The 15,706-nt window shown below is 45.8% G+C and overlaps 1 protein-coding gene across 2 annotated transcripts in view; it reads right to left on the bottom strand.

The window, feature by feature from the left end:
- Positions 1-15,706, bottom strand: part of RPE65 (retinoid isomerohydrolase RPE65) — a 97,158-nt gene that overhangs the window by 81,270 nt on the left and 182 nt on the right. The window lies entirely within an intron of this gene.

The raw sequence follows: 15,706 nt of genomic DNA, 5'->3' as shown, positions 1-15,706 counted from the left end.
AACGTTTTGAGGACATTTCCGAACTCAAACATGCTGCTGAGAGCCTGTGTCAGGCTCAACCAAAGAACTTTTATTAGAACAGTATAGAAAAGCTACAACTACACTGCACCAAGTGCATCAGTCTGAGGGGTGGGGTTAGATTAGGTTCAACAAACAGGTCACTTCATAACTCTGGCTCTACTTCTGGACAATGCCAAGAGGTTATCAGCACCTTAAAGGTGATCTTGAGCTGAAGCTTGGGATCAAAATAAGATATTTACCTGAAAGATCGGTGCTCTGCTTCAGATTGGGGCCATGCTGCACCTCTGTAAAGAGTGCGGCTGTGCAGTAGCCGCACTAGTATATCTGCATATGCGCAGTAGCACGGAGCTGCTCATACAAGAGCAGCTCCAGCTTACTGTGCATGTGTGGACAAACTTGCACAGCTTCTGCATGCCCATGCTATAGTAAGAGGAGGTGGTCGGCCCCAATAGGATTAGCGACAATGCTTTGTCACTAATCTTTCTGGGGACCGCTCTCAGAGCTGGGGGACATCAGAGCACAGAGAGAAGCTTCAATAGGATCCTGAGGCTTCCCTCTCTTTAGGCAAGAGTCTAATTGTGTACCAGAGCCACAGCTCAAGTGCACGTTAAATCCATGTCTGCATAGGATCTGGTTGTAGACAGGAAGGACTCTGACCTTTATCTAGGGATGGTCAATCAGCTGCTGTGTTTGGTCCATTACCAAAATGCAAAGGTCCACTCTGCATTATTAACACTTCACAGACCATCCCTAGTAGGAACCTGTGAGAAAACGCGGAAAAGCCGCCACGAGTACTCTGAGTAAGGCGGCTAATTCCGCGTCCCACATGGCAGCTTGCGCACATAGGCCTGCATCCACCAGCCTGACGGAGCGCGGAGTAGCCGCCGTATGCCTAGTGAACAGGGCGGCGGATTCCGCGTCCGACGCGGCGGTTTGCACGCATGGGCCTGCCACTAGCAGGGAGGCTGAACGCGGGGAAACCGCCGCATGCTCTGACAGCGGTGCGGCTGGCCCCGCGTTCAAGCCAGCAGGTACATTACAACACATGTCTGGTGTGGCTGGGACTGATAGTCCACACAGGTTCAGAAGGACGCGCGCGCGTTGAGAGGCAGAGCTTTTATGACAGTCAGAAGGGTGACCAGCTGGATCAGCTGACAATTCCTCCAGGTTTCATTGGTCCAGCACTTAGGGGAGGCGCTGGAGAGCCCCAGTAAATGTGACCAGTAAATGCATGTAATGACAGACAGCCTTTCACCAGTAAATGCATGTAATGACAGACATCCTTTCACCAGTAAATGCACATAAGGACAGACAGGTGTATATGTCCCCAGTATATGTAGCCAGGTGTATATGTCCCCAGTATATGTAGCCAGGTGTATATGTCCCCAGTATATGTAGCCAGGTGTATATGTCCCCAGTGTATGTAGCCAGGTGTATATATGTCCCCAGTATATGCAGCCAGGTGTATATATGTCCCCAGTATATGCAGCCAGGTGTATAGCTGTCCCCAGTATATGTATCCAGGTGTATATATCCCCAGTTTATGTATCCAGGTGTATATGTCCCCAGTATATGTAGCCAGGTGTATATGTCCCCAGTATATGTAGCCAGGTGTATATGTCCCCAGTATATGTAGCCAGGTATATATATATGTCCCCAGTATATGTAGCCAGGGCAGCAGCACGGTGGCATAGTGGTTAGCTCTCTCGCCTTGCAGCGCTGGGTCCCTGGTTCGAATCCCAGCCAGGGCACTATCTGCAAAGAGTTTGTATGTTCTCTCCGTGTCTGCGTGGGTTTCCTCCCACATTCCAAAAACATACAGATAAGTTAATTGGCTCCCCCTAAAAAAAAAAAAAATTGACCCTAGACTACAGTACTTACACTACATAATATAGACATATGGCAATGGTAGGGATTAGATTGTGAGCTCCTTTGAGGGACAGTTAGTAACAAGACTATATATATATATATATATATACACACTGTACAGCGCTGCGTAATATGTCAGCGCTATATAAATACTAAATAATAATAATAATAACATGTCCCCAGTATATGTAGCCGAGTGTATATGTCTCCAGTATATGTAGCCAGGTGTATATGTGCCCAGTATATGCAGCCAGGTGTATATGTCCCCAGCATATGTAGCCAGGTGTATATGTCCCCAGTATATGTGACCAGTAAATGCATGTAATGACAGACAGCCTTTCACCAGTAAATGCATGTAATGACAGACATCCTTTCACCAGTAAATGCACATAAGGACAGACAGGTATATATGTCCCCAGTATATGTAGCCAGGTGTATATGTCCCCAGTACATGTAGCCAGGTGTATATGTCCCCAGTATATGTAGCCAGGTGAATATGTCCCCAGTATATGTAGCCAGGTGTATATGTCCCCAGTATATGTCCCCAGTGTCCCCAATTAATCCATGCCATGCACTGATGAGGATCAAACAATCCGAAACAGTCTGTATGCATGTTGGATTATTATGGCTCTGTACAATTTAACAAGCTGACACATCATTGCAATCCAGCGGTTCTGGAGGTGTGTTTAGCTTCTAAGGGTACAATGGTTAATTTGCATATATTCAGCAGTGGTGCTCTGGGAGACATCTCGAGCTCACTCCAACCTGAATTATCGCAAATTCTTTCTGTTTTAGGAAAGCAAATTTTTGTTTTTCTTAACATCTTAGTAAGGGGGCTTTTAGGACCATTGTAGTCCCTTACACACTCCAATGAGTTCTGGGTCACCATGAGCTTGCTGGTTAGTCTGTACCTCTCGGTTTACAAGCCCTACTCCATAGAGCCAAATTAATCCATGCCATGCACTGATGAGGATCAAACAATCCGAAACAGTCTGTATGCATGTTGGATTATTATGGCTCTGTACAATTTAACAAGCTGACACATCATTGCAATCCAGCGGTTCTGGAGGTGTGTTTAGCTTCTAAGGGTACAATGGTTAATTTGCATATATTCAGCAGTGGTGCTCTGGGAGACATCTCGAGCTCACTCCAACCTGAATTATCGCAAATTCTTTCTGTTTTAGGAAAGCAAATTTTTGTTTTTCTTAACATCTTAGTAAGGGGGCTTTTAGGACCATTGTAGTCCCTTACACACTCCAATGAGTTCTGGGTCACCATGAGCTTGCTGGTTAGTCTGTACCTCTCGGTTTACAAGCCCTACTCCATAGAGCCAAATTAATCCATGCCATGCACTGATGAGGATCAAACAATCCGAAACAGTCTGTATGCATGTTGGATTATTATGGCTCTGTACAATTTAACAAGCTGACACATCATTGCAATCCAGCGGTTCTGGAGGTGTGTTTAGCTTCTAAGGGTACAATGGTTAATTTGCATATATTCAGCAGTGGTGCTCTGGGAGACATCTCGAGCTCACTCCAACCTGAATTATCGCAAATTCTTTCTGTTTTAGGAAAGCAAATTTTTGTTTTTCTTAACATCTTAGTAAGGGGGCTTTTAGGACCATTGTAGTCCCTTACACACTCCAATGAGTTCTGGGTCACCATGAGCTTGCTGGTTAGTCTGTACCTCTCGGTTTACAAGCCCTACTCCATAGAGCCAAATTAATCCATGCCATGCACTGATGAGGATCAAACAATCCGAAACAGTCTGTATGCATGTTGGATTATTATGGCTCTGTACAATTTAACAAGCTGACACATCATTGCATTCCAGCGGTTCTGGAGGTGTGTTTAGCTTCTAAGGGTACAATGGTTAATTTGCATATATTCAGCAGTGGTGCTCTGGGAGACATCTCGAGCTCACTCCAACCTGAATTATCGCAAATTCTTTCTGTTTTAGGAAAGCAAATTTTTGTTTTTCTTAACATCTTAGTAAGGGGGCTTTTAGGACCATTGTAGTCCCTTACACACTCCAATGAGTTCTGGGTCACCATGAGCTTGCTGGTTAGTCTGTATGTCCCCAGTATATGTAGCCGGGTGTATATGTCCCCAGTATATGTAGCCAGGTGTATATGTCCCCAGCATATGTAGCCAGGTGTATATGTCCCCAGTATATTTAGCCAGGTGTATATGTACCCAGTATATGCAGCCAGGTGTATATGTCCCCAGCATATGTAGCCAGGTGTATATGTCCCCAGTTTATGTGACCAGTAAATGCATGCAATGACAGACAGCCTTTCACTAGTAAATGCATGTAATGACAGACATCCTTTCACCAGTAAATGCACATAAGGACAGACAGGTGTATACTGTATGTCCCCAGTATACGTAGCCAGGTGTATATGTCCCCAGCATATGTAGCCAGGTGTATATGTCCCCAGCATATGTAGCGAGGTGTATATGTACCCAGTATATGTAGCCGGGTGTATATGTCCCCAGTATATGTAGCCAGGTGTATATGTCCCCAGCATATGTAGCCAGGTGTTTAGGTGTCCCCAGCATATGTAGCCAGGTGTATATGTCCCCAGTATGTGTAGCCGGGTGTATATGCCCCCAGTATATGTAGCCGGGTGTATATGTCCCCAGTATATGTAGCCAGGGGTATATGTCCCCAGTATATGTAGCCAGGTGTATATGTCCCCAGTATATGTAGCCAGGGGTATATGTCCCCAGTATATGTAGCCAGATGTATATGTCCCCAGTATATGTAGCCAGGTGTATATGTCCCCAGTATATGTAGACAGGTAAATATGTACCCAGTATATGTAGCCAGGTGTATATATGTCCCCAGTATATGTAGCCAGGTGTATAGCTGTCCCCAGTATCTGTAGCCAGGTGTACATATCCCCAGTATATGTATCGAGGTGTATATGTCCCCAGTATATGTAGCCAGGGGTATATGTCCCCAGTATATGTAGCCAGGTGTATATGTCCCGAGTATTTGCAGCCAGGTGTATATGTCCCCAGTATATGTAGCCGGGTGTATATGTCCCCAGTATATGTAGCCAGGTGCATATGTCCCCAGCATATGTAGCAAGGTGTATATGTCCCCAGTATATTTAGCCAGGTGTATACAGTGGGTTGCAAAAGTATTCGGCCCCCTTGAAGTTTTTCACATTTTGTCACATTACTGCCACAAACATGAATCAATTTTATTGGAATTCCACATAAAAGACTAACACAAAGTGGTGTACACATGAGAAGTGGAACGAAAATCATACACGATTCCAAACATTTTTTTTACAAATAAATAACTGCAAAGTGGTGTGTGCATATTTATTCGGCCCCCTTTGATCTGAGTGCAGTCAGTTGCCTATAGACATTGCCTGATGAGTGCTAATGACTAAATAGAGTGCACCTGTGTGTAATCTAATGTCAGTACAAATACAGCTGCTCTGTGAGGGCCTCAGGGGTAGTCTAAGAGAATATTGGGACCAACAACACCGTGAAGTCCAAAGAACACACAAGACAAGTCAGGGATCAAGTTATTGAGAAATTTAAAGCAGGCTTAGGCTACAAAAAGATTTCCAAAGCCTTGAACATCCCACGGAGCACTGTTCTAACGATCATTAGAAATGGAAGGAGTATGGCACAACTGTAAACCTACCAAGACAAGGCCATCCACCTAAACTCACAGGCCGAACAAGGAGAGCGCTGATCAGAAATGCAGTCAAGAGGCCCATGGTTACTCTGGACGAGCTGCAGAGATCTACAGCTCAGGTGGGAGACTCTGTCCATAGGACAACTATTAGTCATGCACTGTACAAAGTTGGCCTTTATGGAAGAGTGGCAAGAAGAAAGGCATTGTTAACAGAAAGCATAAGAAGTCCCGTTTGCAGTTTGCCACAAGCCATGTGGGGGACACAGCAACCATGTGGAAGAAGGTGCTCTGGTCAGATGAGACCAAAATTGAACTTTTTGGCCAAAATGCAAAACACTATGTGTGGCATAAAACTAACACTGCACATCACTCAGAACACACCATCCCCACTGTCAAATATGGTGGTGGCAGCATCATGCTCGGGGGGTGCATCTCTTCAGCAGGGACAGGGAAGCTGGTCAGAGTTGATGGGAAGATGGATGGAGCCAAATACAGGGCAAACTTGGAAGAAAACCTCTTGGAGACTGCAAAAGACTTGAGACTAGGGTGGAGGTTCACCTTCCAGCAGTACAATGACCCTAAACATAAAGCCAGGGCAACAATGGAATAGTTTAAAACAAAACATATCTATGTGTTAGAATGGCCCAGTCAAAGTCCAGATCTAAATCCAATCGAGAATCTGTGGCAAGATCTGAAAACTGCTGTTCACAAACGCTGTCCATCTAATCTGACTGAGCTGGAGCTGTTTTGCAAATAAGAATTGGCAAGGATTTCAGTCTCTAGATGTGCAAAGCTGGTAGAGACATACCCTAAAAGACTGGCAGCTGTAATTGCAGCAAAAGGTGGTTCTACAAAGTATTGACTCAGGGGGCCGAATAATTACGCACACCCCACTTTGCAGATATTTATTTGTAAAAAATGTTTGGAATCCTGTATGATTTTCGATCCACTTCCCACATGTACACCACTTTGTATTGGTCTTTCACGTGGAATTCCAATAAAATTGATTCATGTTTGTGGCAGTAATGTGACAAAATGTGGAAAACTTCAAGGGGGCCGAATACTTTTGCAACCCACTGTATGTGCCCAGTATATGCAGCCAGGTGTATATGTCCCCAGCATATGTAGCCAGGTGTATATGTCCCCAGTATATGTGACCAGTAAATGCATGTAATGACAGACAGCCTTTCACCAGTAAATGCATGTAATGACAGAAATACTTTCACCAGTAAATGCACATAAGGACAGACAGGTGTATATGTAGCCAGGTGTATATGTCCCCAGTATAAGTAGCCAGGGGTATATGTCCCCAGTATATGTAGCCAGGTGTATATGTTCCCAGTATATGTAGCCAGGTGTATATGTCCCCAGTATATGCAGCCAGGTGTATATGTCCCCAGCATATGTAGCCAGGTGTATATGTCCCCAGCATATGTAGCGAGGTGTATATGTACCCAGTATATGTAGCCGGGTGTATATGTCCCCAGTATATGTAGCCAGGTGTATATGTCCCCAGCATATGTAGCCAGGTGTTTAGGTGTCCCCAGCATATGTAGCCAGGTGTATATGTCCCCAGTATGTGTAGCCGGGTGTATATGCCCCCAGTATATGTAGCCGGGTGTATATGTCCCCAGTATATGTAGCCAGGGGTATATGTCCCCAGTATATGTAGCCAGGTGTATATGTCCCCAGTATATGTAGCCAGGGGTATATGTCCCCAGTATATGTAGCCAGATGTATATGTCCCCAGTATATGTAGCCAGGTGTATATGTCCCCAGTATATGTAGACAGGTAAATATGTCCCCAGTATATGTAGCCAGGTGTATATATGTCCCCAGTATATGTAGCCAGGTGTATATGTCCCCAGTATATGTAGCCAGGTGTATATGTCCCCAGTATATGTAGCCAGGTGTATAGGTCCCCAGTATATGTAGCCAGGTGTATATGTCCCCAGTATATGTAGCCAGGTGTATATGTCCCCAGTATATGTAGCCGGGTGTATATGTCCCCAGTATATGTAGCCAGGTGTATATGTCCCCAGCATATGTAGCCAGGTGTATATGTCCCCAGTATATTTAGCCAGGTGTGTATGTGCCCAGTATATGCAGCCAGGTGTATATGTCCCCAGCATATGTAGCCAGGTGTATACGTCCCCAGTATATGTATCCAGGTGTATATGTCCCCAGTATATGTAGCCAGGGGTATATGTCCCCAGTATATGTAGCCAGGTGTATATGTCCCCAGTATATGTAGCCAGGTGTATATGTCCCCAGTATATGTAGCCAGGTGTATATGTCCCCAGTATATGTAGCCAGGTGTATATGTCCCCAGTATATGTAGCCAGGTGTATATGTCCCCAGTATATGTAGCCGGGTGTATATGTCCCCAGCATATGTAGCCAGGTGTATATGTCCCCAGTATATTTAGCCAGGTGTATATGTGCCCAGTATATGCAGCCAGGTGTATATGTCCCCAGCATATGTAGCCAGGTGTATATGTCCCCAGTATATGTGACCAGTAAATGCATGCAATGACAGACAGCCTTTCACCAGTAAATGCATGTAATGACAGACAGCCTTTCACCAGTAAATGCACATAAGGACAGACAGGTGTATATGTGCCCAGTATATGTAGCCAGGTGTATATGTCCTCAGCATATGTAGCCAGGTGTATATGTCCCCAGTATATGTAGCCAGGTGTATATGTGCCCAGTATATGTAGCCAGAGGTATATGTCCCCAGTATATGTAGCCAGGTGTATATGTGCCCAATATATGTAGTCAGGGGTATATGTCGCCAGGTCTATAGGTGTCCCCAGTAGATGTGGTCAGGACTTACCATGTGATGTCACCAGTATAGCCAGGTGTATAGATGTCCCCAGGTGGGGTGGCAGCGGAGTCTGAGAGAGATGGGCACAGCGGTGGGGAAGGGGGGCCACCCCCCCTTCCCTCACCTTGGGGCTCCCCCTCTCTCGCTTTCCCCTTCAGACAACGGCTGGCAGCAGCGTTAGAATACTTCCTCGCTTCCCAGCGCGGGAGAGCGAGAGATGCCACTACTCTGGTCTAGTCTAGACCAGAGTAGCGGCGCACAGATCTCTCGCTCTCCCGCGCTGGGAAGCGAGGAAGTGTTCTACCACTGCTGCCAGCCGCTGTCTGAAGGGGAAAGCGAGAGAAGGAAACTTCCCCCCTTCCCCGCTGTGCCCACAGCTTCCTCTTCTCTTTCCGCTTCTCTCCCTCCTGCCACCCCCGTTTGAGGGGGCAGAGTAATTATTTAAGGGGACAATGCCCCCTCTTGCCCCACGCTGGAGCCGGCCCTGGTGCAGCCAACACCAGCCAAATACATACCCGGGCAATGCCGGGTCATCAGTAGACAGAGACAAATACAAGTTTCACTGGGAAAATGTAAACTGCAGCCATTCTTACACTGTTAATGACAGGGTTCTCAAACTTTGCCCAATTGGTCACTGTGTGACTGGGATTAATATTCAGAAAAGTGGGTGGAGCCTACAAAAGCTAATCAAAATTCACCTATTGATTTTGAAGGGGAATACAGGTAGTCCCCGACTTACGAACGCCCGACTTACGAACGATCCGCCTATACGAACGGCATGGATTCTGTGTTTCCATGGAAACAAGTAAAAAAAAAATTCAAATTGGAGTTTTTGAGAAAATCAATTTTCAAAAATTCGAAGAAAGAAAAGGCTTATAAACTTGTATAAGCAGGCACAGAGGGCAGAAGTGACACAGAGGGGGACAATGGAGGCACAGGGGGGCACAGAGGAGGTACAGGGGACAGAAATGGCACAATGTTCCGACTTAAGAACAGATTCAGGTTAAAAACAAACCTACAGTCCCTATCTCGTTAATTAACCAGGGACTACCTGTATTTCATTGCTGGCATTTTTGCCCTATTACAAGCCATAAACCTGGTACAGTCAGAGCAGTCCTTTTCAGCGCAGGAAGATTTGGGCGCAGCCGGCGCCACCATAGACTATAAAGGGGATTACTTCTATAGCGCGCTCAGTGAGTAACGTCGGCTCCGTCAGAAGATGGAGACGAAGTTGCTTAAAAAACCACAATAATTCGGCCTCCAGCAATCGCTGGAAGCCGAATTATATCATTCCTCCACTATCCATTGCAGCCTGGAGGGGGAATAGTAATTAACACGGCCCGGTCTACCAGCACCGATTTCACATGTATGCGGTACAGTCGGACATTGGGTGACTGGGGTTCAAATTCAGAAAAGGGGGGGAGCCACAGCCAATCAGATTTGTTTCATTTCAATGCAAATTATTGATGCCAAAGACCACAAAGCTCACAAACGAGGTCATTGAGCAATTGAGTAATTGTGTGTTAGGGTTAGAAAACGTGGGCAGAGCCAACACCAGCCAAATACATACCCAGGCAACACAGGGTCATCAGCATGTAAGCCCTATATAAAATGCAGTATGTTAGCTCATATAGAAAATGCAGCATGTTAGCCCATATAGAGAATGTAGCACGTAAGCCCATATAGAAAATGCAGTCCATATATAAAATGCAGCTCGTTAGACCATACGGAAATTGCAGCACATTAGCCTATATAGAAAATAAGTAGGTTAGCCCAAAAATAAAATGAGCACGTTAGCCCATATAGAAAAAGAAGCATGCTAGCCCACATAGAAAATGCAGCATCTTAAACCATATATAAAATGCAGCACATTAGCCCATACAGAAAATGCAGCACGTTAGCCCATATACAAAATGCAGCATATTAGCCCATATACAAAATGCAGCACATTAGCCCTTATACAAAATGCAGCACGTTAGCCCATATACAAAATGCAGCACGTTAGCCCATATACAAAATGCAGCACGTTAGCCCATATACAAAATGCAGCACGTTAGCCCATATACAAAATGCAGCACGTTAGCCCATATACAAAATGCTGCACGTTAGCCCATACAGAAAATGCAGCACGTTAGCCCATATACAAAATGCAGCACGTTAGCCCATATACAAAATGCAGCATGTTAGCCCATATACAAAATGCAGCATGTTAGCCCATATAGAAAATGCAGCATACTAGCCCATATAGAGAATGTAGCACGTAAGCCCATATTGAAAATGCAGTCCATATATAAAATGCAGCTCGTTAGACCATACCGAAATTGCAGCACATTAGCCTATATAGAAAATAAGTAGGTTAGCCCAAAAATAAAATGAACACGTTAGCCCATATAGAAAAAGAAGCATGCTAGCCCACATAGAAAATGCAGCACATTAGCCCATACAGAAAATGCAGCACGTTAGCCCATATACAAAATGCAGCACGTTAGCCCATATACAAAATGCAGCACGTTAGCCCATATACAAAATGCAGCACGTTAGCCCATATACAAAATGCAGCACGTTAGCCCATATACAAAATGCTGCACGTTAGCCCATATACAAAATGCAGCACGTTAGCCCATATACAAAATGCAGCATGTTAGCCCATATACAAAATGCAGCATGTTAGCCCATATACAAAATGCAGCATGTTAGCCCATATACAAAATGCAGCATGTTAGCCCATATACAAAATGCAGCATGTTAGCCCATATACAAAATGCAGCATGTTAGCCCATATACAAAATGCAGCATGTTAGCCCATATACAAAATGCAGCACGTTAGCCCATATACAAAATGCAGCACGTTAGCCCATATACAAAATGCAGCACGTTAGCCCATATACAAAATGCAGCACGTTAGCCCATATACAAAATGCAGCACGTTAGCCCATATACAAAATGCTGCACGTTAGCCCATACAGAAAATGCAGCACGTTAGCCCATATACAAAATGCAGCACGTTAGCCCATATACAAAATGCAGCACGTTAGCCCATATACAAAATGCAGCATGTTAGCCCATATACAAAATGCAGCATGTTAGCCCATATACAAAATGCAGCATGTTAGCCCATATACAAAATGCAGCACGTTAGCCCATATACAAAATGCAGCACGTTAGCCCATATACAAAATGCTGCACGTTAGCCCATACAGAAAATGCAGCACGTTAGCCCATATACAAAATGCAGCATGTTAGCCCATATACAAAATGCAGCATGTTAGCCCATATACAAAATGCAGCATGTTAGCCCATATACAAAATGCAGCACGTTAGCCCATACGGAAATTGCAGCACATTAGCCTATATAGAAAATAAGTAGGTTAGCCCAAAAATAAAATGAACACGTTAGCCCATATAGAAAAAGAAGCATGCTAGCCCACATAGAAAATGCAGCATCTTAAACCATATATAAAATGCAGCACATTAGCCCATACAGAAAATGCAGCACGTTAGCCCATATACAAAATGCAGCACATTAGCCCTTATACAAAATGCAGCACGTTAGCCCATATACAAAATGCAGCACGTTAGCCCATATACAAAATGCAGCACGTTAGCCCATATACAAAATGCAGCACGTTAGCCCATATACAAAATGCAGCACGTTAGCCCATATACAAAATGCAGCACGTTAGCCCATATACAAAATGCTGCACGTTAGCCCATACAGAAAATGCAGCACGTTAGCCCATATACAAAATGCAGCACGTTAGCCCATATACAAAATGCAGCATGTTAGCCCATATACAAAATGCAGCATGTTAGCCCATATACAAAATGCAGCATGTTAGCCCATATACAAAATGCAGCATGTTAGCCCATATACAAAATGCAGCACGTTAGCCCATATACAAAATGCAGCACGTTAGCCCATATACAAAATGCAGCACGTTAGCCCATATACAAAATGCTGCACGTTAGCCCATACAGAAAATGCAGCACGTTAGCCCATATACAAAATGCAGCACGTTAGCCCATATACAAAATGCAGCATGTTAGCCCATATACAAAATGCAGCATGTTAGCCCATATACAAAATGCAGCATGTTAGCCCATATACAAAATGCAGCATGTTAGCCCATATACAAAATGCAGCACGATAGCCCATACGGAAATTGCAGCACATTAGCCTATATAGAAAATAAGTAGGTTAGCCCAAAAATAAAATGAACACGTTAGCCCATATAGAAAAAGAAGCATGCTAGCCCACATAGAAAATGCAGCACATTAGCCGATACAGAAAATGCAGCACGTTAGCCCATATACAAAATGCAGCATGTTAGCCCATATACAAAATGCAGCACGTTAGCCCATATACAAAATGCAGCACGTTAGCCCATATACAAAATGCAGCACGTTAGCCCATATACAAAATGCAGCACGTTAGCCCATATACAAAATGCTGCACGTTAGCCCATACAGAAAATGCAGCACGTTAGCCCATATACAAAATGCAGCACGTTAGCCCATATACAAAATGCAGCATGTTAGCCCATATACAAAATGCAGCATGTTAGCCCATATACAAAATGCAGCACGTTAGCCCATATACAAAATGCAGCACGTTAGCCCATATACAAAATGCAGCACGTTAGCCCATATACAAAATGCAGCATGTTAGCCCATATACAAAATGCAGCACGTTAGCCCATATACAAAATGCAGCACGTTAGCCCATATACAAAATGCAGCAGGTTAGCCCATATACAAAATGCAGCATGTTAGCCCATATACAAAATGCAGCATGTTAGCCCATATACAAAATGCAGCACGTTAGCCCATATATAAAATGCAGCACGTTGGCCCATATACAAAATGCAGCACGTTAGCCCATACAGAAAATGCAGCATGTTAGCCCATATACAAAATGCAGCACGTTAGCCCATATACAAAATGCAGCACGTTAGCCCATATACAAAATGCAGCACGTTAGCCCATATACAAAATGCAGCATGTTAGCCCATATACAAAATGCAGCACGTTAGCCCATATATAAAATTAGCCCTGATATAAAAATGCAGCATGTTAGCCCATATACAAAATGCAGCACGTTAGCCCATATATAAAATTAGCCCTGATATAAAAATGCAGCACGTTAGCCCATATACAAAATGCAGCACGTTAGCCCATATACAAAATGCTGCACGTTAGCCCATAAATAAAATTAGCCCTGATATAAAAATGCAGCACGTTAGCCCATATATAAAATTAGCCCTGATATAAAAATGCAGCATTTTAGCCACTATACAAAATGCAGCATATTGGTCCATATATAAAATGCAGCACGTTAGCCAATATACATAATGCAGCACATTGCATATGGAAAAGCAGGATTTTAGACCATATTCAAAATGCAGCAATGTTAGCCCTGAAATAAAATGCAATATCTTAGCCAATAAACAAAATGCAGCATATTGACCCATTTATAAAATGCAGCATGTCAGTCCATATATAAAATGCAGCACGTTAGCCGATATATAAAATGCAGCACATTAGACCATATGGAAAATGCAGCACTTTGGCCCATAGGGAAGATACAGCACTTTAGCCCATAGGGAAAATGCAGCAATGTTACATGTGGCACTTGCGCCACGGTTTCCAGATTGAAAGTTCCAGGACGGAGGGGCGGAGCACAGCACCACAGCAGCAAATAGCAGGAGCATGACAGGAGCATCACATCCCTGGCACCCAACACAGAAAGCAGCAAGGAGACATGACAGCCAGGTGGACTGGTACAGAGGTGGGGGTGGAGGTAATCGAGTGGTCGCGGTGTTACAGCTGTATTTCCTATTGCATCAGTGCAGCCGGCCCAGGGTGAAATGTCCCCCCTTTGCTAGCTGTACACTTCAGGGGGACCGCCATGGGTCTCCATGAGGCTCGCAGCAGACCCCCCTTATCGCCGGAAAAGAGAATAGGGCCCTTGGCTAGGGCCGCCATAGCAGCCACTATGGCTCCTATGGTGATTCCTATGCCACTTGTGCTGGAGGAGGGAGAACTCAGTGTAGGTGCTGGGAGGAGGGAGAGGTCTGGATGGGTGCTGGGCGGGGGTCAGTGTGGGTGTCGGGGGAGGGACAGGTCAGTGTGGTTGTTGGGGAAGGGAGAAGTTAGTGTGGGTTCTGGGGGGTGGGAGAGGTTAGTGTAGGGGGTGGGGTAAGGGAGAGGTCAGTGTGGTTGTCGGGTAAGGGAGAGGTCAGCGTGGTTGTCGGGTAAGGGAGAGGTCAGTGTGGGTTCTGGGGGGTGGGAGAGGTTAGTGTGAGTGGTGGGGGAAGGGAGAGGTCAGTGTGGTTGTCAGGGAAGGGAGAGGTTAGTGTGGATTGTGGGGGGTGAGAGAGGTTAGTGTGGGGGGAGGGAGAGGTCAGTGTGGGTGCTGGTGGGAGGGAAAGGTCAGTGTGGGTGATGGAGAGGTTAGTATGTGTGTGTGGGGGGGGAAGTTACTGTCGGTTCTGGGGTGATGATGGGTAAGTGTAGGGGGGGGGGGGTGAGGGATCAGCGTGGGTTGATTGGTGGAAGGAGAGGTCAGTGTGTGTGTGCGGGGGGAGTTACTGTGGGTTCGGGGGGGGGGGGGGGGGGCGGTGATGGGTAAGTGTAGGTGATTGGTGGAGGGAGAGGTCAGTGTGGGTGTGGGGTGGATGAGGGAGAAATTACTGTGTGTTCTGGGGGGGGGGGGGATAAGGGATCAGCGTGGGTGATTGGTGGAGGGAGAGGTCAGTGTGGGTGTGTGAGGGAGAAGTTACTGTGGGTGCTGGGGGGGAGGGGTCAGTGGTGGGTGATTGGGGTAGGGAGAGGTCAGTGTGTGTGTGTGTGTAGGGGGGTGGATGAGGGAGAAATTACTGTGGGTGCTGGGGGGAGGGGTCAGTGTGGGTGATTGGGGAAGAGGTCAGTGTGGGTGTTGGGGGGGGGGGGGGGGTGGATGAGGGAGAAGTTACTGTGGGTTCTGGGGGGGGGGGGTGATGGGTAAGTGTAGGTGATTGGTGGAGGGAGAGGTCAGTGTGGGTGTGGGGTGGATGAGGGAGAAATTACTGTGTGTTCGGGGGGGGGGGGGGGGGATGAGGGATCAGCATGGGGGATTGGTGGAGGGAGAGGTCAGAGTGGGTGTGTGAGGGAGAAGTTACTGTGGGTGCTGGGGGGTCAGTGGTGGGTGATTGGGGGAGGGAGAGGTCCGTGTGTGTGTGGAGGGGGGGGGGGGGATGAGGGAGAAATTACTGTGGGTGCTGGGGGGGAGGGGGTCAGTGTGGGTGATGGGGGAAGAGGTCAGTGTGGGTGTGGATGAGGGAGA

Source organism: Hyperolius riggenbachi, chromosome 6 (assembly GCF_040937935.1).
Source record: "Hyperolius riggenbachi isolate aHypRig1 chromosome 6, aHypRig1.pri, whole genome shotgun sequence".
Taxonomy (NCBI): domain Eukaryota; kingdom Metazoa; phylum Chordata; class Amphibia; order Anura; family Hyperoliidae; genus Hyperolius; species Hyperolius riggenbachi.
Note: the sequence above shows the minus strand (reverse complement) of the source record. Positions and strands in the feature narration are given on the sequence as shown.